Here is a 26775-nt window from a genome sequence, read left to right as displayed (position 1 = left end):
AACAGCAACAACAAAAAGCATAAATAAACTGATAGTTGACACATGACGAAAAAAAAGGAGCATTAAGGAAAATTGACTTGAACATCGACTGTGAATATTGTTCTAGAACAATATCGTTTCTGTTTTGTATCAGCGTACGTGACAGATACAATTATGGAATCGTCTTTAAGAAAGTGTTTTAGATTGCTGGTAGTACAGTATAATGTGATTTTACTTGATAGCCCTAACCATAACCGATACCTAACACAGTTCTTAACATAAAATCTGACCAGAACACTTCACCTGACTAAGATCACAACAGTGTTAGGAAAAATCTTTCAAAGTGTGGGGGCGGCGTGGTGTAGCTGGAGTGCGCGGAACTGCTAACTCCAAAAGTCCAGAGTTCGGACCCCATGCAGATGAGACCAGTTAGTTGGGGACAGCACCCAATCTAGATTGTTCTTTGGTGAACAAATTTAAAAAAGCAAATCCAGAAAGTCGGCTGAGTCATCTACCCATTAGACGCATAACAAGTGGACACGACTTGTTGGATAAGAGCGAGGAAAAAAGAAGAAATTCGAACTGTTTGATATTTACTAAGGCAATATGCCCTTGCTGTTTCACACAGAAACATGTGCCATTTCGATTCCCCTACATACGAATGTAACGTTTTCCTTCATATTGTATAGCCAACATGATTTTAAAGTTAAAACAATAAAAAAAAAAACAATGTGCCGTCCTGCCTCCGCAGGGGGTTGAACCCTGGATCTTCGGTTTACGAGACCGACGCCTTTCCACTTGGCCACGAAGGCAACTTGTTATTGTTAACCGTTATACATTTATTTAATAATATCTAATAACTGCGCGAATTGTAAAACTCGAAACTGGAGGACAATATACATTTTACTTACAAATGTAAAACAATTGCATTACGTGTTTGCATTTTAAGATGGCTATAAAGACAAATACAGATTGTAGTCTTGATAAATATGTAATGGTGGTCTGTACAATTTAACACAATATAAGTGATATTATATATATACCATGTGGCCATTAAACACCAATTAACGTTTATAGTCGTGGTGTGAATTTAACAAAACAGTGGCAATGTAACACTAGACTGTCACCATATAATATCGTAATTATTTCTCCAAAGTAGATGAACTTGGAGTTTTTTTAGGTCAACAGAGCGAGTGAAGTAGAGTTCACCTATTTCATTTACCTGGTCATACGAAGGGATAACGGGGTCAACACATTGCTCAACCACCTTTACATTCCCTGATGCTAGTCATTTAGTTGACACAAACCGGGATTCGAACAGGAGACTTTCGGATTAGCAATTAGCTCTAGAATTCGACCACGCCGTTCCCTGACGTGTGGTTGTTGAAAATATTTTGTGGACGCCATAAATGGATTTCGCCACAACGGCAAAATAAATGTTTCTTTTAAATATAACCCTTTAACATATAGACCATACACACAACAAACTCGTGTTAAAGCCTGAAGCATTAAAACATCAGTCTATCGCTAAGGGTACATATCATACATAATCTGCTGATAAAAAGGAAAATATTTAAAAACAAAACCCTCTGGGGATATAATAAACTTAGATTTTACTGGAAATTGTTTTCGTTTAATATCGAAAAAGGGAAACAACCTTTGGAATTGCATGAAAACAAAGGGAAATAAAAAATACAATTTAATATTAAAATATTATTTTGGTTATGTACCCTGTACCGCATTTGAAATTACTAGCGGATTATGTAAGTTTATTGTAAAACTTTTTTATGCAGAAAAAGAATTAAGAAAACTTACAATTAGAGGAAACAATAATTAAACAGGTAAGACATTTACTGAACGCCACGCGCACCCGAACCTTTAATATAATTATTAGATAAAGACAAGTAAACCACATTTAATGCTATGGACATATGATACCTTAACACAATTAAGGCAATTCTTATTATTTCAAATCATAGACCAGGGGTCGGCTTACATTTTTTTAGCGACCAAAGCGTTTATTGAAGAATATGAGTTTATTTAATTTTAACACTTAATTTTTTTCAAATAGAATAGAATCACGTAGAAAAGCTGTATACTAAATGAAGGTGTGTATATAATAGAGAGGTAAACTATTACTCTATAAAGGAAAAAAAAAATTGACTCATAGACGCATCTAAAGACAGAAATATTACGATTGTAAATCTGTATCAGTCCTCACAAGCCGATGATGAAAACTGTAATACTAAAGCGAACACACAACTGACGCTATAAATTACGTGTCTGAGGCGAAAAAAAAATAAGAGAAAAAAACTGAGCTTCTCCAGATATCGTCAAAAATATTATTTTCACAATAATCGGCACATATGAAAATGTAATACAAAAAAATCGTCAAATTGTTAACCAGTTGTTACATTATCTTCCAGAATAATATGTTTGCACTTTTTTGGAATATCATTCTGTCGATTTCCAGTTGTCAGATTAATACTGCCATCTGAGCGCTATTATTAAAACTAAGGAGACAAAAAAAAAAAAAAAAAAAAAGACGCATCTAAAATGATTTATAATAATAAACCAATGCATTTAAAATTTAAGCACATTGTTTTGCTAATTCTTAAATCCTGTGGCGCCGGTAGTTTTGTCTTTAGATTATCCTAAGCGCTTACATTTAAATAATAAAAGTGTAATTATCCTTTCATCTGTATCAGTCCTATTAGGACATAAGGCGTCCTATCATAGCTCTACAGTTGAGAGTGTAGGCCTACAGGCTATTCAATTCTGAGCTCTACCTTGTATTTAGGGGTCTATTAAATTCGTGAAAACTGTATATTTGTCTCCGGCTAATCGTTTGGCAAGAACCTTCTAACTTGGGATAATAATAGATTAGGTAATGATCATCACTTGATCCAGGCTATTACGATAATTAGTCTAATAACATTGGTTATATATATATATATATATATATATATATATATATATATATATATATATATATATATATATATATCTATATATATATATATATATATATATATATATATATATATATATATATATATATATATAAACGAGAAAAATGGCCCGTTGAGGAAGGATACAACATGCGCTAGGTTGATAGTGCTGTCTTTTTTGCTCTAAACTAAAACCAAAACCAAAATCACCACCTTAATTCAATTTAACCGGAAACGAAAAATTACATTGAATACGGATTTGTATCCAGAATCGGTGCTTTAATTTATACAAAATATAGTCATAGGCATATCCCTAAACCGTGCACCTAATCTCATTCGCATTTAGAGTTTCTTTCAGGGAACTCTACTTGGGAGGAGGGGGCTCCGCCCCCCCCCCCCCCACACACCCCAAAACATGTCTACCGTCCCATTCAACGAAATAAAATTATATATTTTTTCCAGTGTCCGCCCCCCTCCCAGAAAATTCTAACCCCGCCCCCGAAAATTTTAAGTACCCCCACCCCTCTCTGGGGAGGAAAAAGTCTGAAAGAAACACTGGTCACATTTGTAGATCATACAAACTAAAGGAAGAACCTGGGCGGGGCTTCACCCCTACCGGAAGAGATGCATGAAAAAAATTGTTCACGCTAAACACTTTTTTAGATTAGAAAAAGTTTCCACCTCCGGGAAGGAAAATGTCTGAAAGAAACATTGGTGTCGCGCTTAGCCACTACCTGAAGAATTGCATGAAAGAATGATGAGATTTTTTTTTTTAGTTAGGGGGGGGGGGGGGGGTTTGGGGGTGGGGGTCGGCTTAGACGTTCTTACGTGGGGGATTGGCTTCGCCCCTACCCCAAGAATTGTATGAAAGAAACTCTTCACGCAAACCACTTTTAAGATTAGACGAAATTGGCTTTTTAATTCAATGTTTACTCGAGAATCAATGACGTCATATTATTATGTGCACTCTCCGGCTTGATACTATTTTCTACTGTCTTCCCAATGTGACGTAATGTTTGTCTCCGTTTTACTATGCATGTTTTTAATTTGCTTGTGTTTTCTCTAGAGCGTTCTTGTCAGATACATAGATAGATAGATAGACAGACAGCGAAACTATTAGTATATATATATATATATATATATATATATATATATATATATATATATATATATATATATATACATATATATATATATATATATATATATATATATATATATATATATATATATATATATATATATATATATATATATACATATACATATATATATATATATATATATATATATATATATATATATATATATATATATATATATATGCTTGGCTGTAAGTGTATGCCGTCACACGGCAGAAGTGACGCTTCGATATCGAACTCAAAACGTAAGGCATGCGGGCGTCACGTCTAGTGCTCCACCATGCCCCCTCCATACAGCTTAGCACGTACATATTTCTTAACACATATTAAAGACGTGAGCCAAAATAAATTTTTGTTATGTATGAGTTGTTATAAAACATAATTCCGTTATATTTTGAAGATAATCGGCCACGGCCTATACCAGCGACAGAATGACCACTATGTTACAATGTAAATTTTTGTAACGTACAAATAGCCAGCTTGTATAAACCAACGGAATGTTATTCAGTTTCTGTGTGAGGAAATGCTGTGCGTGTTTGTGTGTGTATATGTGTCTGTTTGTATGTATATGTGTGTGTCTGTGTCTGTGTTCAACAATTGCTGACAGAATTTGGACAATCGGCTTCTGGACTACTACGACAATCCTCCATTGGACGCGACGTCAACATTTTCAAACGAAGCCTAATCTCAAAATTAGTTTCTTCCGTTCTCAACGTATGATTTTAACTTTTTTTTTTCTTCTTTAAACAACCGCACATAATCATTGCTGTTTGGTGTAGTTCCTATACTGGCATGCCTGCCGTCATTCTTAGACTAACACAAAAACAGTGCTACCTATCCGATCTTGCACCCCCCTACTTAGCGCATGCTAAAAATTATCTGAAACAAGAACTTTAAAAAATAAATAAATAAACGCGTGCTCCTTATAATTAGCACCATTTTGGATGACAGTCTTTTAAATTTCCCCAAATTCCTCCGTCCCCTGCAATACTCGATGGCGCAGCAAGCAGCTTATCCGGGTCTCAATGTGACAGGAAATTGAATGGGAACTAGCGCTCTATCAAACAGGCCATCTCGACACTCGCCGCAGGCCGATCAATACAAAGGCCGTTACACGGTGGAAGGCAAAAAATAAAACCACCACAGCACAATGCTGGGCATTCTATTCCCAGTGTGGAACCAAATCTATTTAATGTCAACGGTCCTTGATTGCGCGGGCCACTAGAACGGCTGAATGGGCGGGAATCAGCGAGCAAACAAGAATGACACAAAAATATCGCAACCATCTCGCACTGCGCGAGTTAAATAACGGTGAAATATGACCCCAGGGGTTTTATTTAGGGCTATATTTAAGTGACACTTAATTCGAGATTTTTTAACTTTATTTTTATTTTATTTTAAATAAATAGGGTGTGGGTGGGGGAGGGGGGAACAATAAGGATATGGGATTTTAAAGGTGGGGCTTATTATTTGTGTATTGAATTTTTCAATGCTTAACGGAAACTTGAAATTCGCTAGGCTGCTCTAGTCTGCAATTAGCTTTCATTAGTTTTAATCTGAGTGGCTTTAGCACATTCCACGTCATTGACAGGATCTAATTAATTTTTTTAGCTAAAGGAACTCAAATTCTAAATTGTTAATAGATTGGTGTACTTTTTTAATTTTTTTTTTTTTTTTTGCGTAGGACAGCAAGAGAAATCACCCCATGAAATTATCTCAGGGTTGTTTCTGGTTCTAATGGAAGTCAATACCAGATAACAATATTCTTTCTACGCTGCGTGGTTGCGCGGCTGCGCAGTAGTTTTGAACTGCCGCGCAGTCATTTTGTAAAATAAATACATTCTTGTGTAAGACTTTTAGAGGGAACTTTGTTGGGGAAACACATTTTTTTTTGTAGAACTTTTTGATCGATGTTAATTTATTTTGAATCAGTCAATAATATTCAAAGATGTGTGGAGGGTTTTGACAAATTGTGACAGCCATCTAACAAACTGTACAAGATTGTCACTTAAGATATTTTTACAAAACATTTTAGAGCAGCGGTTATGTATAAAACTTTTTTTCGTAATCAAAATGAAAAAGTGTTCAATACAAATACTTTATTGAAAACTCTTTGAAGTAAACCATATCAATTAATCTTTTAAAATTCTAGTTCGCTTGTAAAATATTCAATTTACATTCTTGCACACGATTACAATTGAAAGCGCTTAAAAAAAACTCTTTTAGATCTTCTAGTGTTAAAATAATTTCTTGCTCTGCGCTAATATTATTCCCAGTCTTTCAATTTCAAATGTGTTGATCTAATTAAAAATGCGCACGAACGAAAGCAATCGCCAGACCCAATCTGCTGTGGCATGGATCTACGCTTCAAGGAACCTTAGCATCCAAGAAAAACATTCCGTCATTGAACAATCGGGTTTTCCCAAATTCCTAGTGTAGAGATTTGTTTTTATTAAACGGGTATAAAAGAGAGTAAAGGAATAGGGTTGACAAGGCGACTACTAACCCACCCCCCCCTGTTGCGATCATTTCACGTGCTGGGGGGTGGGGGTGAGGGGGGGGGGGTTGAACTGAATGTGTTGATTAAAGAAGTCAGAGTGTTGATGTTGTAAACATGCTGGAAGACGGGTAATTGCTGGGACGTAATTGGGTTCTTTCAAAGTTAAGACACGTTCGTTTAGATGATTGATTTACTCAAAATAAACCGTCTGAAAAAAAATGTATTCACGATATTAAGTTCGCCTTCACATGGAAGGTATTAAGCATGGAATGTATTAATTATAAAAAAGGTGTAGGTCTAGCTAAGCTAGTGATACAAGTCCATTCTATTTAAGCTAGTACTGGACATTGGCGTGTGTGTGTGAAGGGGGGGGGGGTGTTAGACATGCTAGGGAGGGGGTAGGCATTTGAGTTTGTCTGTTGTTAAAATACCAAGTACTGTCGAGACGAATTTCCCAAGCAACAACAAGCTGAAACAATCACTTAAATTGTGCCCACTTAAAGTCACGTAATGATAGCCATGCAGAGTAATCACATGATCAAAGCCTTTCATGTAAACCACGTGATGATAGCCTTTCATGAAAACCACGTGATGATAGCCTTTCATGTCACGTGATGATAGCCTTTCATGTCACGTGATGATAGCCTTTCATGTCACGTGATGATAGCCTTTCATGTCACGTGATGATGGCATTTCATGTAAACCACGTGATGATAGCCTTTCATGAAAACCACGCGATGATAGCCTTTCATGTCACGTGATGATAGCCTTTCATGTCACGTGATGATAGCCTTTCATGTCACGTGATGATGGCATTTCATGTAAACCACGTGATGATAGCCTTTCATGTCACGTGATGATAGCCTTTCATGAAAACCACGTGATGATAGCCTTTCATGTCACGTGATGATAGCCTTTCATGTCACGTGATGATAGCCTTTCATGTCACGTGATGATAGCCTTTCATATCACGTGATGATGGCATTTAATGTAAACCACGTGATGATAGCCTTTTATGTAAACCACGTGATGATTGCCTTAAAACCACGTGATGATAGCCATGCATGTAAACCACGTGATGATAGCCTTTAAACCAAGTGATGATAGCCTTTAAACCACGTGATGATAGCCTTTCATGTAAACCACGTGATGATAGCCTTTAAACCACGTGATGATAGCCTTTCATGTCACCCCATGAACGACATGGAATTTAAATAGAAAACACAAATTTTTACCAGTGTCAGACAATTCCCGAAAAATTTAGTCCGCCGCCCTGAAAATACAAAGTGCCGGATAAAAAAAAAGTCTGGAAGAAACACTGGTAACACGTTGTTGAAATTAACCATGTATTAGTCCCTTATCAGTATTGTCACGCTGCTTTTGTGTACCTCATCTCTTATATTTATTATATATATATATACATATAATATATATATATATATATATATATATATATATATATATATATATATATATATATATATATATATATACATACATATATATATATATATATATATATATATATATATATATATATATATATATATATATATATATATATATATACATATACATATACATAGGCCTATATAATTTGTAGTGTCTATTTTTGTTAACATCTAGGTCTACAAAAATGGCAAAATAAATAGAGCCCAAGAATATGTTTAAGAGCCACAGCCGGTACAAACAAAAATGTGTACCGCCCACCTGACCCCACGTGACCTGTCTATATAGACAGACGACGTGACCTGTCTACATTGACAGACCAGTTTACCTACCGTGGGTAGTGAACAGGTGGCTCCCACACGACAGGGCAATCAACGGATGGCAACAAACGGTAGCTTTAACCCGCGCTAAAAGCGACATGCTAGGTTACGACACACCTCATTTGTGTTTATTACATAACATCTGTTATCGTTTCACTTTAGGTTTTTTATTTGCTAATGTATTTTATAGTAATGAGCTCAATCAATCGATATTTCAATGGTGTAGTTCTTACAACACAATGGGATTTAACGATTGAATGCAATCTTTGTTTAAATTTTCACTAAGATATCACCGCCTTCGTGGCCAAGTGGTAAGGCGTCGGTCTCGTAAACCGAAGATCCAGGGTTCAATCCCCTGCGAAGGCATGCTTATAAAATAACTTTTTTAACATTAATATCACATTACATTCTTATGCGTATATTCTGTCTAGTTTGCCAGTTTGATTAGAAGATAATACTTGCAGAACTCACATTCTTTCATTTGACCGCAGGCCTACATAATTTGATGACTAGAAATCTAGATCTCTATATTGAATTTGAAAAAGTCAGTCGTATGTATGTTGGAGATGGTTTTTATAAAGTAGTGTAATCTGCATGCATGCTAACTATCTCATAATATTACTAGAGCTGTACTTATATATTGGGGGTGGGGGTCTAATTGAATTTTTATTTCATAATTTTTTTCAAGATTAGTTCTTCATTAACATTTAACTTGTTACAGATTCTTTTGGGAAGTTTTGATATTTGAATACATAGTTACTTTCTGGCAAGCATGTAGCCCGTAAACAGTTGTCTAGAAACGAAGATGTTTGTTTATGCCGATTCTTTTCCGCCACCCCACCATCAAAAACATGTGACGGAGTGGTCTAGCGGTTGAGAGCTGGACTGCTAACCAGTAAGTCTCGAGTTCGAATCCGGGTTTAAGTCAGTAGAGTTCACCCAACTCTGAAAGTGACCACACTATCTCTTCATATGCCGAGGTCACGGAAACAAGTGAACTCTACTTCACTTGCCCTATAGACCGTTCACTTTGAAAAAGGAACTTAACTTACATACTTGCACCATCTTAATCAAAACTGCCACCAAAAGTCGGAATCCTCATAAATTAAGTTTCGTTGTAAATTTTTCTACTAATTTGAAACAGCAATATGTTTGTCCAATAAGAAATGAGTAAGGTCAACATTTAAATACACGAAATTTTTAATTGTAGTCAAGTGAAGCATTTTTTCTTTCTATTTTTCTTTTTGTTTTAAATAAAGTAAAAATTAAAATATTGTTAAAGTCATTTTCTTGTGAATTGGGGAACAACGTGAAAGGTATTAAACTAAAGTAATAACGAATCTATGAAGGAATATTTCAAACTATTTTTGAAGTATTAACCAAATTAATAAGGGATCTATTTATAAAACTATGGTAAATGAAGGAAAATTTAAAACTATTTTTGAAAGTATTTAACTAAAAGAATATTTATTTTAAGTTTCGCGTCGCAAAAAAAAAAAACTTGTTTGGCAATTACACGAAAATTGTAACGTGAAGCAGGATCCCGCTCGTAGCCTCGAAGTGAGACCGAAAGTTATTCAAAACGAGGCTGCGAGTCACGTGTCTGGTTACCTCGTTACTGTCGTGTGTTCAATGTGACAGGAATATTAAACAGTAACTTGTCGCAAAATGTCGCCTTACAAATTGAAATCTTAGATCTGTTTGAACAATGTAAGTGTTACAAAAAAATTCGACAAATTGTAAAGGTTGTTCAACGTAAGGTTACAATTAAGGGGAGGTAACCAATGAAGCGTCTAAGGGGAAGTAATGCAATCTACAGAGTTTAAATAACTGGTGTGACATTTTTGTTACACATTTTTAGTTAAAAATACTTATACAAGAATTATTTTAAAAATAAAGCATACATCATTTGTTTACTAAATCCCCTTTTATCATTATCATTTTAGTCACTTTTATATATAACAAAAAAAAATTATTTTTCGGTTTAAAAATGCCCACCCCTCCTTTTTTTTTAGTTTTAATAATCTTAATTTAATAAAATTCTTATATAAAGCATGCGATTAAGTTTTTAGAATATATTATAATTCCAAAAGAAAGAATATTACGAGTTATACAATTATAATTAACAACATTATAATTAAATTGTTATTTACTTTGAAACAATAACAATTATATAGATTATCAAGGAACTGATGAACGTAAAAAATCCACCACAATTTCTATCTGTTCTAATCCTGTTTCTATCACTATAAAAATGTACAAACTTGAGCACCGTGATATTAGGTTAGGGTGTTTTATCAAGTGGATGATAACTCTTATTTTTGGAAGAAAAAAAATTTATTTAACAAAAAAAAAATGCATGAAGGAATAAAGATATCTGAGGGTTTAAATACAGGGGGATAACTCTTCAACAAACACGAGAGCTTAAACACAGGTGGGGTAGACAACCCATAACTGTACACCTGTGTCTAGTACGCCATCCTGACAATACGGGGTACACACATGAAAAATGGGAAATGCTCATGCAGGAGTAGAAAGAAAAATGTTGCGGACCGCTGAAGTTATCGTGTAAAAAGTATCACTTTTTATTCTTCTACAAAGAAACTGAAATAAAAGCCTGGTTGGTTTGAATGTATTTCAGCCAGCAAGGTGTTGAATACAAATAGAAAATTCGTCTTGCTCGACGAATTTATTATGAGTATACGGCCTAGACATCGAATTTTTTTTTTTTTACTTTACAAACCATGAACCGAGTTCATTATTACCTTGAAACATCGCATGTATATTCGTGCGTGCGACGCCCCTCGCTAGCTGGGGAATCTTAATATTTATCTTATTCTATTCAAGGTGTTTTTTCAACCTACAGGTATGCCTATTGATCCAGATAAACTGACCGCACCTGGCTAGGTGTTCGCCCGTGGAGTGCGCGGAGACCGACTTTTGTACCTGTGGACCGCGGCACAAAGATCTCAACAAAAAGGCCAGGACCGCGTCGGGCGGGGACTAGATCGCCCTGTCGTTTCTCGCACGGTGATTTCATATTTATTGGAACCTGACACCTTAGGGTTAGTCGAGTATCTACATGTCTACCTGTCGTACTGGCTGTAACTGTTGTACCTGCTTTTTACGCTGTACTCATGGCACCTGCTTATCATGACTTACATATGGTATCTGCTTTACATGCTGTACCTGTCGTACCTGCTTTATATGCTGTACCTGTCGTACCTGCTTTATATGCTGTACCTGCTTTATATGCACTACTTATCGTACCTGCTTTATATGCTGTACCTGCTTTATATGCAGTACTTATCGTACCTGCTTTATATGCTGTACCTGCTTTATATGCTGTACCTGTCGTACCTGCTTTACATGCAGTACCTGTCGTACCTGCTTTATAATTATATGCTGTACCTGTCGTACCTGCTTTATAATTATATGCTGTACCTGTCGTACGTGCTTTATATGCTGTACCTGTCGTACCTGCTTTACACACTGTACCTGTCGTACCTGCTTTATATGCTGCACTTATCGTACCTGCTTTACACACTGTACCTGTCGTACCTGCTTTATATGCTGTACATGTCGTACCTGCTTTACCTGCTGTACCTGTCGTACCTACTTTACATGACGTACCTGTCTGTATTAACTTTCCTGCCTGATTTATACTACCTGTCTTACCTGCATTAAACCCCTTACCTGATCATCAGAACTTATTTATCTTACCTCCAATACATATGTTACCTGCTGTGTCCGCTTTGCCTGTCTGACATGATGGACACACCTGAACTGCATTACATAACTTACCTGTCTTAACAGTGTCTTACCTGCCTTAACCTACCTTATATGTCGTGTCTGCTAGAGCTGTCCTACCTGCCTCTGACAATGGACGTGTGCTATGTGTTGTTGTAAAATGTGTTTTATCGTGTAATCCTTAGACTCCATGTACATTCATATTTCTGACCTTCGAGGGTGTAGCCTTCATGTCAACAATAATAACACAAGTTTTAATCAACCTTGTTTACAAAATTATGGTAAACTAGTGTTCGGTACTTTAGTGTCTGGGGTTGTGTTAGTCAGTACTATGACACCATGAGACCAATGATGCCAGGAGAATGACACATTAAATCTTGTTACTTCAGTACTATAACACCATGATTACAAGGAATCATGTGACACCATTATTTTGACACCATGACACCAATGATGTCAGTAGAATGACATATTGAATAATGTGACACAATTAATATAAAACAGAACTATCACGCCAAAAAACTACCATTAGCATTATAGCACCATAAAAGTAATTTAAATCAGTTTCGACAACCATATTGCAACAATTATATAGAATCTTCTACTTTTAGGTCTATTGATTACCTTTCAGCGATTATATTTGAACACTAAATGTACTTATGTGTGATTCATTTTAATAGGAAATTTGAAGTAAAGCTGTAGACTACGATAATTATTTATGACCCACAAATATGACAAGAAAGATGTTTCGTCCAATGGCACAAAAGAAAAATATGAACTTAAAATTGTTTCTAAGTAAAGCTTGAAGATTCGCATTTGTTTCCCCTGCTCGGTATTATTCGCTCAGTTAAGTGATATATACAAGCTTGTTTTAACTATGGGGGTCATCCATAAATGACGTCACGCTTTTTTTGACGATTTTTACCTCCCCCCTCCCCTCTGTTACACGTCGTCACAAAAAGCCAGACCCCCCCCCTAAAATTACGCCTCAGCCTACAACCCCCCTCAAAATTGCAGCTGAATTTTTTTTTAAACATCTTGTCTGAACTCTGTCAAAATAAAGTATTTTAATCAATTCCTATTACAATTTATTAAAACCGTTTTCTGAAACGCGAAATAACGTCTCAAATTCGATTTCTGACATTTTTTTTTTTAAAATGCAAAAGTGTGACGTCACACCATCTGAACAACCCCCCCCCCCCGCCTCCCTCCTTTCATCACACACCGTCACACAATTACGGACCCCCCTCCCCCCTTCGAGTGTGACGTCATTTATGGACGACCCCTATGCACCACGTGATTTTAACACTAGATTCAAGTCTGCCACTGTGGCTCTCATCACCTTCTCATGTCCGCCTCATGCTGTGCTCATTAGCCCGTACACCCGCAGGTTTCTGCCAGACTTTTGCTTCCATCCTCAGTACATCGCACCGTCAATAGGGCTGGTAAGTAGGTCACCAACTAGTTCTACTGCTCAATAAAACCTGCATGAGCCATATAACTTGTTGGTGACCTACTTACCAGTCCTTTTTGACCTGGTTTGGAGATCTGGGACTGTTCGGTCAGGGGACGATCTACCTAGGTATCGAGTTCGTGTCTGTCGGGTGAGCATGCTTATGTTCTACCTCTAGACCACGCCGTTCCTAGCTGAGGGTACAAACAGACTTTTCTAGACTAGCAAACACTTGATATTTCATCGCTTGGTAGATGTAGTAGATGAAGGCGAATAACTCAGAAATGACGCTCGAAAACTGCGGTGTGGGAGATTAAGAAAAGTAAGTTAAATTCCTTTTTCGAACCTGGCGGTCCATGGGGCAAGTGAAGTAGAGTTCGCCTGTTTCTGTGACTCCGACATATGAAGAGATAGAGAACGTGTGGTCAGTGCTAAACCCAGTCCGTGTGGAATTTAGCATTAGCCATCAGAACTGGCTGTGGTGAACCTAACGCTTTCTTCTTCTTCCTTATTAGTAATGATGGGAGTGCTTTCCTCCAATAACGTATTACATGTTATGCTTCATATTGGTCGTTGACCAGTGTTTCTTCCAGACTTATTTCTCCAGAGGGGGTGGGGGGGGGGGCACTGGCGGACACTCATAAAATTATATATTTTCTATATAAATTCAATTTCGTTCGGGGGGGGGGGGGGGATAGACTTTCTTGGGAGAGGGTGGGGGGGGGGGGGGCGGCTAAAAGAAACTCTGAAGTTGACTCCAAATACAGCCAGCTTTTCTTTTTGGATTTACTTCCTTAGCCTTTGTCTATCCAAGAACAAACTACAAAGCAGCAGTTGTTTGAATTTAGAGTGTTCTCGGCTAGATGGGTGGCTGTCCCCAGCTATTGAACCTTATCTGTCTGGGGGGTTCGAACTCTGGACTTTTCGGTTTAGTTGCCATTAGCTTTACCGAACCAAACACGCCGACCCAATGTGACTCTAGCAAAGACGTATACTATAAACAAAATGAGACCACACTACCACACATTTAAGTCGATCTACTTTAACAAGTAGTTGCACACCTTAAATACAGTGATACAGTAGTTTAAGTAAGACCAAAACACAGCAAAACCCCGAACTCTCCTGAAACATGACAGGAACAAATATTTTCACCAGGTTTGAAAAATTAAAATAACATTTATGCTCGCTCTGGTGAAGAGTTAAAACATTCAATTTGAAGTTCCAACCTCTGCAAGTGGTTCGTGTCGTCAAGTTTAGAACCACAGCATCCGACTAACACCACTCGTGGAGTATTTAACTACCACCCCGCTCCGTTGTGTTGGGTTAGGGTCGAGATGTCTGAAGCCCTTATGTCGAGGGACCCAGTCCTTTGTCGTCATAGTTACCACCAATTAGGATCTGAATTTATCGCGTGACACGCGCTTTAACAAGCACGGCGCGAGACATAAATTAATGTTTGATAAAATTTTGTTTGAAGTGGGTGTGGGGTGGGGGTGTAGGGGGGACGGGGGCCGCAAACACTTTAGTAGATATTAAATGCTTGACAAGTTGAGCGCTGCTACACACAGGTTAAGCTTGAAAAAAATGCTAAGCAATTTTCTCGCGTTAAGAGGTTTTATTTTTATCTAAGACATGCAGTCAAGGTCAAGTGTTTTATTCTTTCGACACAAATTTATCCTCGCGAAACTAATTGGTTACTTTTTTTTGCGCGGAAGATTTAATTTTATCGTAGGCGCGAACTTCAAGAGGATATTTGAGTCACGTTTTTTTAGGGTTTAACGCACGCTGTGTTTGAAGTGTAAAATAGTCGTGGTGGTTTAGTAACAATTTCCTGAACTACACTTTATGCAAGATGTATGACAGATTATTTTTTGTGTTTATCGGAAAGTCGATTGTTAATTAACGTGGTCAATAGCCTCAGTGGTCATGGTTCGGATATCGGTTGTATCAAGACCAACGTGCTCTCTACAAAGTTAGAGTGCAACGGACGTGTATTTTTGTGCGAGGTGTTCTGAACTTCTTAAACAAGAATATATGTATTTTTACAAAATGACTGTTGGCTGGTTCAAAACTTCTGGGCAGCCGCGCGACCACGCAGCTAGAGGGAGCATAGATCAAGACTGATTTTTCTGGAATGTGTCGACTAGACTATTAAACTGATTCAGATGCTGATATAAACGATTATTAAAACAAAAATGGTATACACACACACACACACACATATATATATATATATATATATATATCAATATTCCCTCTAAGGGGAAAAGGCTAGTGTGCTAATTGTATTTTGTGTGCGCGGTGTTCTAAAAGTCTCATACAAGGATATATGTATTTTACAAAAGGACTGCGCGGCAGGTTAAAAACTACTGCGCGGCCGCGCAACCGCGCAGCTTAGAGGGAACACTGGTATATTATATATATATATATATATATATATATATATATATATATATATATATATATATATATATATATATATATATATATATATATATATATATATATATGTATATATATATATATATATATGTATATATATATATATATATATATATATATATATATATATATATATATATATATATATATATATATATATATATATATATATATATATATATCCTTAAATCAACAAAAGAAAATATTATGCGAAGGTTTCAAAATGTGCACATATGTACATTTACACAGTCTGCCCGAATAAAATTAGTCAAATTTGTTCCACTCTAAAGTACCGCGTCACGGCTGACTAATTGTCGCAGATCATTAAGCAGCAACGACATTTGCATAAAGTCGTAAAGTCACGTGGTACACTGGGAATGTACGATGGGTTGCCTTCATCCTCCCACCCCCCAGCTTCCCACATTGTGAGAACGTGGGAACGGCTACATCTATCCACCGGGGCGGGAATACGATGGAGGGGGAGGGCATTTCATGGTTTCAGACGTACATAAAAGCATCACGCCACGTCCGTATCTCTTCATCAGCACCGCATCGGAAACGTAACAAATTACACGGTAAGTTCTGCTACCCGTCCCCGGTGAAAAATACCCCCATTGTTACACCCGTCGGTCGTATTGTATCCCCCGTCCCCAGCCCGAAACGGTACTCCTCGGAATTCCATCAAAGAAACCCCCAGGATTGTATCGTTTTTATCTGTTCAAACGTCAGAACCACTTGGCCTTTTTTGTCTCCGTCTTTATAGGCGTAGCATTTTAGAAATCCTTTTTTACGGGTGGAGTTTTATTTCGCTCATTTTGAAGTTGTCTGTTCGCATATTACTCGTGCCAATAGATGAATTAGTTACATTAGCTGATCTTTTTTTAGATGGAGGGTGATTGTAGCTTTTTTACAACGTCTTTGAAATAAGCTGCCCTTTCTTCCACATTTGCCACAAATAAAACTCCGTTTAAGTTTTTTTTTTCTTAATTTGCTGCCTACAGCAGACTTCAAGCGAAAACTGGCCGGGAAAAAAAATTGGATGACTCATTGTATTATCCAAATTCCCACTATTAGTTTTCTAAAAAGGTGGCTATTAGGTGGGATTACGTTTTTGATCCCGTGTATTTCAGCGCTTAGAAATCGGAACTCTTTTCTTGTTTTTTTGATGAAGTGTGCGGGGAATCCGCGAGAGTGCGCGCGCATCACGTCCAGCCCATTAGCCACGGTCTCGAGTAGGCTTGACCTGAGATAACCTCCGTTTATTTTTTGGCGACATGCAGAAATTGAAAGAGCTGGGATTTGGATGTATGAGAAAGGTTGTGAGCGATACAGAGAGCAAGCGAATGGGCCGGGACGAAGCTGATCTGATCCCTGGTTAAGTGCTGGACAAATAACTCCATACCTATTTATCTTTCCGGGTTACGCCCCTTGTGTGGGACGGGGGAATGAAAGAAAAATTGTTTGGTAACGGTCGTTTCACGTGCTGACCAAGGCATTGACGGATGGGTGAAGTCTTTGATCCGTATCAGGTGCTTGACCTTGACTACACAGAAGGGGAAAGAATAAAGTTGATGGTTATCAAATAAAGACGAAGTTATCTTTCTTTGATGTACATACGGGGATGGTTGAAAAAAACTATGGGTTCAATAGCTTTAAGTCTATTTCTGTTTAGTTTGAATTCCTTTGAGCACCTTGTTTTTTTTACATGTAATTTGTAGTTTTCTTTAAAACTTAAAAAAGTTTTTTATAAATCAAATAACTTTTTTAAAAGTAAAACAAAATATCTATTTTCAGAGCAAAAATAAAAATAAAAAAATAACTGTTTAGAAATTAAGTAAGGACTATTCCTGTTCATTTTTTTTGTGAAGTTATTTTTACTAAAATAACACGGAATTTGTTGTTGTCTAAAATGGTAGTAAGTTAAGTATTTCTACCAATAAAACAACTTCTTTAAACAAATCTATAACCTAGTCTTCTCGCTGGAAACATAACATAAGAAATCAATTTAACAGCAAATAGAGCATACACGTCACCACCACGTACAGTATCAGCACCTACAACAACGCCATATTTCAACAAGTACAGCATCACTACATTGATTTCAACATGTACAGCATCACTACATTGATATCAACATGCACACCATCACTACTTTGATATCAACATGCACACCATCACTACTTTGATATCAACATGCACACCATCACTACTTTGATATCAACATGTACAACATCACTACTTTGATATCAACATGCACACCATATCTACTTTGATATCAACATGTACAACATCACTACTTTGATTTCAACATGCACACCATCACTACTTTGATATCAACATGTACAACATCACTACTTTGATTTCAACATGCACACCATCACTACATTGATATCAACATGCACACCATCACTACTTTGATATCAACATGCACACCATCACTACTTTGATATCAACATGCACACCATCACTACTTTGATTTCAACATGTACAACATCACTACTTTGATTTCAACATGTACAACATCACTACTTTGATTTCAACAAGTACAGCATCACTACTTTGATATCAACATGCACACCATCACTACTTTGATATCAACATGTACAACATCACTAATTTGATATCAACATGCACACCATCACTACTTTGATATCAACATGTACAACATCACTACTTTGATTTCAACATGCACACCATCACTACATTGATATCAACATGCACACCATCACTACTTTGATATCAACATGCACACCATCACTACTTTGATATCAACATGCACACCATCACTACTTTGATTTCAACATGTACAACATCACTACTTTGATTTCAACATGTACAACATCACTACTTTGATTTCAACAAGTACAGCATCACTACTTTGATATCAACATGCACACCATCACTACTTTGATATCAACATGCACACCATCACTACTTTGATATTAACATGTATAACATCACCACTTTGAAAGTCACCCTATACAACACCATGATATACAATGTCACGAAACGATCTGTGTTAGACAAACTAGATCTGACTATGGACACCTAGAAACTGAATGGGGGCATCTAGTATCTGACTTAGGAGTTGACTTTGGACATACAATCTGACTTTTGTTACGCATGATTTGCGTTGGACATTCTACCAGGCCTGAGCAGTGCTTTATTTCAGTCAACAATTGTATAACTATCTTTGTACAGTATTGTTGTACCCAGCTCTTTATTTCCATTTTTTGATGCTTGTTTTATTTTGCACATATTACAACACCGTTATCGTTATCTTGGTTTGTTGAGTTAATGGTAGATGTTGTTATGTTGAGGAGGACTTTTCTTATGTCTAGTATCTTACTATCAATCGGATTTAACAAGCATGTTCGAAACATTAAAGCCCCACTACCCCCATTTCCCCCGCGCCCAACTATCCGCCTACCCTAGTGTTTCACCATTGCCCACAACAATCCCCCCCCCCCCTTCCAAAACCTTACTCCACCACTAACCTCCACGCCCTAAACCCTACCCCCTTACGTCTTTCCATATTCCTTACCACCAAACAATCACGCCTGTTCCTAACAACCCCCCCCCCCCAACCACCTCAACCTGGAGATCTACTAAATTTATAGTCGCAATACCCCAACAGTGTAGCCTTGTTGGTCTGATAGTGAAGACGCCCCCCCCCCCATCCCTTCCTATTCAGGGGGATACAATATGTTTGCTCCTGCCACTAATCCGCCTTTAGAAGCGAGGATTTAAGCGGCCTTATCACTGCCATTACTCACAGTCTATCACCCAAAAGCGACACCCCGATCAAGTCATGTTTGACTATGGTTTAGTCGACGTCAAACCGAACACATCGTTGGTGGGGCAATTAATTTATGAGTTATATTTCAAACATTCTCTTTAAAATATGAAATTTGTTTCTTTATAGACTGAAGAATATATAATTTTAATATAAACGTTATTAATACGGTATGCTATTTGTATGCTTTTATGTTTTTAATGTGACGTACATATGCAAAAAAAAAAAAAGAAAAAAGCTAAATAACTAGCTAGAAATCCCGTAGTAGTCTAGGAATGAATAAATACAAACAGTTAAGTTGTGATGAAAGAAGTGTGCATTTCTTTCTCTATAGCATTGTAAATGCGTTATTTCAACAGTTTGTACGAGGTCTTAGGATGATGATACAGTCACGTTTTATGGTAATAAAAGATCGCTAGGCCGGATAGAAAACAAGTTACAACACCACTTAAATAGACACATTTAATATGGGTGTAGAATAATATTTCTAAGATAACATAATTGTATTTCTTAATCAGTATTTTTAAATATGTCTATGTAATTAATGGGTGTTTTTAAAGACTTGACCCTTCTAATTAACAAAAACAGCAAAATGGAAATTTAATGACATAACTTTTCCCAAATAGCTAGATAAAGTTTAAAAAATAAATTGTATTAAAATAGTTTGACTATATTTTGTGGCACCGTTTCGTTTTCACTTTTCAACAGTTCATGATAAATTACATTAATAAAATGTTCAATTAACAACTATAAATAAAGCGGGAGTGATCTCCCCTAAACTTTCTCGAATGTTCTATATATATAATTCTCTTCTGGGAGACGTTAGAAAACAAGCTGCCAAACGCGCCTTGCAGTCCCCTCTCTTCCTCTCTATCACCCCCCCCCCCCCCCCCCCCCCCCCCCCACATTGTCTGGTGAGCGATGGTTCACTTTAAATGTTTACAATTGTTTACAATTGGGGTTTAGTGACGGCTATTAGGGGCAGATAATTTAGTTTGAAACGATTTTAAACTTAGAGGAGGTAACTAAGAGGAGGCTGCTTTCACGGGGGGGGGGGGGGGGGGGGGGGGAGGTATAGGGTAGGGGTTGGAGTTGGGGGAAAGGGGGGGGGGGGAAGTGTTTTAAAGCAAATATTTTCAGTGGTACTGTCGAATTAACAAATTATGAATTACTGAAAAGTAGATAATAAAACAACTAAATAGCGGCGTATGATATGCCGCGGGTCGGCTCGTAATCTTATATAACACAACGGGAGATGGTAACTCGAGATGTAAACGTAAACTTAGTACTTTATGAATTCACATGCGTTTTTTTTTTTGAGAAATCGAAAATAGCGTAAATTACTACTTCCGGTCAACTGAAATTACCCATAATTTGACAGAAGGCAGATAATTAAATCTTTTACTTACATGTGAAATTTCGGCAATCTAACGGAAACAATACTCAATACAAAAAGTAGAACAGGCTCCATTTCCGGTAACCGGAAATCGCTGAAAAGTTGATAGAGAACTATAAATTTAATATAATACTTATATACAAAATTTCGTCAACCTAGCTGTAATGGTACTCAAGTTATTATGTTTACAGACACACATCCACAATCACACACAAACACCCACACATACACACACAGACAGACATTCGGGCAAAATAGCTAAACTAAGTTTTTCTGTAAATCTCGCTTTCGATTTTTTGCACGATTACAATCTTTCATCCATAGGGCTTACTCCGTATACGAGAAAGTAAAAACACAGTGTGCCATGATTATTAGCCTTTTGTTTGTAAATCAGATTCTTAACAAAGTATGCAAATATTGTTTATGAAGAAACTAAAGAAAACGTGTTAGAAACAAACAAAAAAAAGTAGACCTACGATGTTTTAATTTAGGGAAGTGGGCGAAGTGTTGTTATGTTAATGAGCCACCAACAGGATAAAGCCTGGGAGAAGTGAACAGATTTGTCAACCTCTGACGCGGCATTTAAAAGAAGAAGACTTTAGCTACAGTAACCCTGCCCTTAACGTAATCACCCGGGCACAAACTCATTTACAACACCATGGAAACAATTAATTTCCACCAATGAAACGTCAGCATGGTCGTTAGCGCACTCAGCTACCCCCCGACCAAGTGTCGGCGGTTAGCTTTCCCCCGGGTCAGAGTTAGAGAGTCGCTTCTCCGCTTACCAGGCACTAATCCGTACCTTAATCCCTTTAGTCAAATCTTTAGTCTGGTCTTCCATCAGTCGAGAGAGTCTCGTCTACGTGTTTACCTCCAGCCCAGCGGGGGGTGCCGAGCCCGTCTGGTTCAGTGACGCCTCTATGTTGCGTCGGCCCGGCTCGTTTTCATTCAAGGGAAGGAGTTTTTTGATACGCGAGGGGAAAAAACAGATTCATGTTAATTTCAGGTTCAACTTTTTCATTTCGCTGCTGAATAACAATAGGTCTGTGAGTTTTGAGAAGAATGGAGGGGTGTATCTTTTCATGCCGCTTCCACGAACATAAATATGTTTGAATGATGGAGACCAACGGTAGCGAATACAGCGAGAAATAGATCTTGTTGTTGATGGTCTTATCTTGTCAGCCCCCTACTTTATCTCGCGAGGGATGGAATGTTCCTTCCTTCTGACGACAAAGGAGATCTTAATCCCAGCTTACGACGGCAGTTTTTTTCTGTATCAGACACATCAAGTGACCTAACTCGAAACTTTAATAGGTCTCCGGGAATCGTATTCTACAAGCATATGTGTATCGAGTTTGATCTGATAAGATTAACTTTTGCTATCTAGAATGAGTTATTCCATTTTTTAATGCTTTAACTTTTGTTTATTTTATTTTGTTACATGTGTTTATGTTCGTACACATACATAGTTGATGATTTTAGGCTGCGTGTATGTATGTTCTTACACAAATAATAATAGAGTCGTTGATGCTGTGTGTTGTAAGTTTTCTATTCACGTCTCCGTTCATTTAATAATTTTTAATTGATGAATGAAGAATTATAGCATCTTACAAAAAAACGTAAATTTAAAGTTTACTTCCTTTCCTGTAGACATTGCCTCCATCTAAACACATCTAGATACATCAAGACACATCTTGACACTACTAGACACACCTAGACACATTTAGACACAGCTGGACACATCTAGACACATATAGACACGATTATCATTACAGCTAAAACCACATTAACCTTTACTGTATGTAGATAAATAAGTGCTCAACGCGGTAAACAGATTTTTTTCTTGCACTAACACAGAGGATACGGGTTCAAATTCCAGAGGATCCACCATCATCTTTTAGTTTAAAAAGGTAACAATGAACAGCCGATTATGTTGTGGTATTACTCTGAGCATTACAAAGAACATTGTTCTCTACTCTTGTTTCTGGACATTATGTTGTGCATTAGAAATATAAAGACCATAAAAGTAGGCATTGTGCTTGAGGCATCATGCGTATGCATGACAAAGTGATTAAGAAAACTTTTTATCAAGGAATTAGTGATATTTACTGCAGTATATCTGAGAAATGTATCACCAGTATATTATAAGTTTATCACTAATATATCTATCATTTATCACAAACATTTCACTAGTATATTACAAGTATATCACAAGAATATCACTAGTATATCATAAGTATATCACAAGTATACTACAAGTATATCACAAGAATATCACTAGTATATCATAAGTATATCACAAGTATACTACAAGTATATCACAAGTATATCACAAGTATAACACAACTATATCCAAGTATACCACAAGTGTATCAAAAATATCACTAGTGTAACCACACGTATATCACAAGTGTATCACCAGTCTTTTGCAAGCATTTCCGTCCCATTTTTTCGGCATACAAGAAACATTCACAATTTTAATTGCTCCAATTTCGCAAGTAATCTCCGGCCCATGTTCGAGCTAATCCCCTCCACCCCATCCCTGGCTGGTCACGTGACGAGGGACGCATTAAACCAGACTCCCCAATCGTATACGTGCACGTATCGCACTAAGCCGGAGACAAATTAAAAAGTTATGTCAAAAATAGCCAACGGATTAGCCTCGATCTTTTAAACACTAGGTCTTAGCTATCCACCTATTACACCCTTTTCCTGACGAGACGATTGAAGCGCGCCAGCAAATCTCCAATCTAATGAAATAAATGCATTATTAAAAAAAAATAATTACCTTCATTGTATATTAGTAATCAGAACTACTCCTCATTCGCTTATGGTCTTAAAAGATTTCACCTAACCCTCGTTGTTATTTAACTGTCAAAAGTAAGTTATTGCTGAGGATTACACGGATAGCAAAAGTGTTAGATTGAGCCAGTAGCTTTAGAAATAAATGAAGGAAATGCCCTGGCACTTGAGTTTTATTATGTCAATATCCAAAAATATTAAAATCGCTGCGCAGGGTTGTAATAGAGATTCGGAGCGGGATATTTATGGTTAAGTCTTGAGATTATGGTCTGTTTATGTGGCAAGGTTGGCATGTTGGGGTTTGGCCACAGCTGCTTATGGACATAAAGCATACATATAAATGTGTGATTATATCAAGCTGGAGACAAAGGATACGAAGGTGCTGGGAATATATTGTGATTACATGAAGTTGTAGAGAAACGGGACAGTAGGTTCTGTAGATGTTAATGTGATTGTATGAAATTGGAATACGGAAGGTTATCAAAGTACTGTCAATATTCGTTTCAATACAGTTCGTGGAGGTTTTGATATTTGAACTCAGCTAATTGTCGGAAAATGATTTTCTAGAAGTGAGATCGTTTAATAATAAAAAAAAAACATTTCTTGATACTTTTAAGGTATTATAATTATTAAAAAAAAACACCACTTCTCCTTAAATTGTGTTTGCATAATTTGCTTTTGTCGATTTGGTTACTAAGTTATTTCACAGTAACTAGTTGGCATAACACAAAAGAATGAGTATTTATCTCTGATATCTATGTCTATAAACTAGAATTTAATAATACTAATTTTAACAAAAGTGTGGACCAGTATAAACATGATAATTGCCTCCGCAGGGGATTGAACCCTGGATCTTCGGTTTACGAGACCGACGCCTTACCACTTGGCCACGAAGGCTTGTGTTACAATTCACAAGTAAGCAAGCGATACTGAAATGGTACTCAACTGAAATAGTACTCAACTGAAATGGTACTGATGTCATCGTGTTTACGCACACAAACACACAGACAGAGATGATAGCAAAACTAAATTTTTCCGGCTCCGGAAAAGTATAAAACGTCAACATTTGTCAAAATCTCGATTAAGATATTTACACGATTACAATACCTCCTTTATACTCCGTATACGATGAAGTACAAAAAAATATCAAAACCTCTTTAATTTTTTTGCACACGATTACAATACTTCCTCTATACTCTGTATACAAGAAAGTAAAAATGGCTATGCATTATTTTAATCACTACAAGAAAATTGGTAGTTTATTTTTTTACTTTGTTGTATTTAAAATTATAGTTTTAATTACACGCACAACACCAACTGCTTGTTTTTAGGCACACTGCTTTTTGTTTTGGCCATTCAGCAGTGGGGGGGGGGGGGGGGATGGGGGGGATGGAAGGTGCGGGCGGGGAGGGGATATGGAACACATGACACGGATATGCAGGTTTGGTTCTTCCTCTAAACCTGCTGTGTCGACTTACTTCCAAATAGGATTCAATCACCGACCATTCGACACTACGTTAAACAGTCAAACTACTCTTCTCTCCACCCCCCCCCCCCCCCCCCCCACATCGCGGGTAAATCTGAAGTGTCTAGTTTAACCCCGCCACCCGCCCCGCCGACCACCGATGACAGGGGCGACCACTCCCGGGAGTCGTCTCCCCTTAGCGCGGTACCGGAGATGACAGGACCAATAAAACCCGTTTCGCCGATTGTACCCGCAGGTAAACCGACTCGACAATGAAAATTCTAACGCTATCAGTTGACGGCTGTGGATATGTTATCCACTGCCAGTGTGGATCCCACTTGGGAAATAAAAACGCGGATTAATATAGTCGAGAAAACGGTCAGCTCATAAACACATATATATTTGTGCCATTCAGGCGACTGCTGGCTCCATACAGGACCATAATTTGGTAACTTTAGGAGGGCGAGTGGGGAGGGGAAGATACTCTGTTCCACCAAGTCGGTTTCAGCCATGTTTAGTCCACCACTTGCTGTCCTTTTTACACTCCTTAAACTTGAGTATCTGTCGTTACTAGTGTATTAGTATTAATATTTTTGTTCCCGGTTTTTTTTAATCAACTTACAATTGTCACAAATAGTGACAAAAAATAAATAAATGAATTAGACCGTCTAATCCATACTATAAGTAAAATGAACGTAACATTTCAACTTGTTTTCATCTCACAAAATCGAAATTTTAACCTGTGTATGTGTATGTGGTCTAGCGGTAGAGAGCTGGACTGCTAACCCGTGACAAAATAAAAATAAATGAATTATACCGTCTAATCCATACTATAAGTAAAATGAACGTAACATTTCAACTTGTTTTCATCTCACAAAATCGAAATTTTACCCTGTATATGTGTATGTGGTCTAGCGGTAGAGAGCTGACTGCTAACCCGTAAGTCTCGAGTTCGAATCCGGGTTCAAGTCAGTAGACCGTCCAGGCGGCTGGGCATAGTGTTGACCACACTATCTCTTCATATGCCGAGGTCACAGAAACAAGTGAACTCTACTTCACTTGCCCCAGAGACCGTCAGGTTTGAAAGGGAAACTTTACTTTTTTTACTATGTGTATGTGGATTCAACCTTCTGTTTTGAGCGTTGTACGCCAACGTTTTTTTTTTTAATGTTAGAAAAACAATTGATTTAGTACATATGTAAATAATTGACCTCATTTCATTGTGTTTGTGGGTTACTTTCTTTGTGAGCGTGTATGTGTGTGTTATCTCGTGTGAGTGTTTGTGCAAGTAAGTTTGTGTGTGAATGTTGGTGTGTTATTTCGTGTGTGA

The 26775-nt window shown here is 37.2% G+C and overlaps 3 non-coding genes across 3 annotated transcripts; 1 reads left to right on the top strand and 2 right to left on the bottom strand.

The window, feature by feature from the left end:
* Positions 1–719: 719 nt before the first annotated feature.
* Positions 720–791, bottom strand: Trnat-cgu (transfer RNA threonine (anticodon CGU)). Its single transcript has one exon. It is a non-coding gene; the product is annotated as a tRNA-Thr (tRNA).
* Positions 792–8635: 7844 nt separating this feature from the next.
* On the top strand, positions 8636–8707 carry Trnat-cgu (transfer RNA threonine (anticodon CGU)). The gene has a single exon. It is a non-coding gene; the product is annotated as a tRNA-Thr (tRNA).
* A 16098-nt stretch (positions 8708–24805) lies between these two features.
* On the bottom strand, positions 24806–24877 carry Trnat-cgu (transfer RNA threonine (anticodon CGU)). The gene has a single exon. It is a non-coding gene; the product is annotated as a tRNA-Thr (tRNA).
* Between the last annotated feature and the right edge of the window lie 1898 nt (positions 24878–26775).

This window comes from Physella acuta, unplaced genomic scaffold (genome assembly GCF_028476545.2).
Source record: "Physella acuta isolate Inbredline_101_S28 unplaced genomic scaffold, ASM2847654v3 ptg000629l, whole genome shotgun sequence".
Taxonomy (NCBI): Eukaryota; Metazoa; Mollusca; class Gastropoda; family Physidae; genus Physella; species Physella acuta.
Note: the sequence above shows the minus strand (reverse complement) of the source record. Positions and strands in the feature narration are given on the sequence as shown.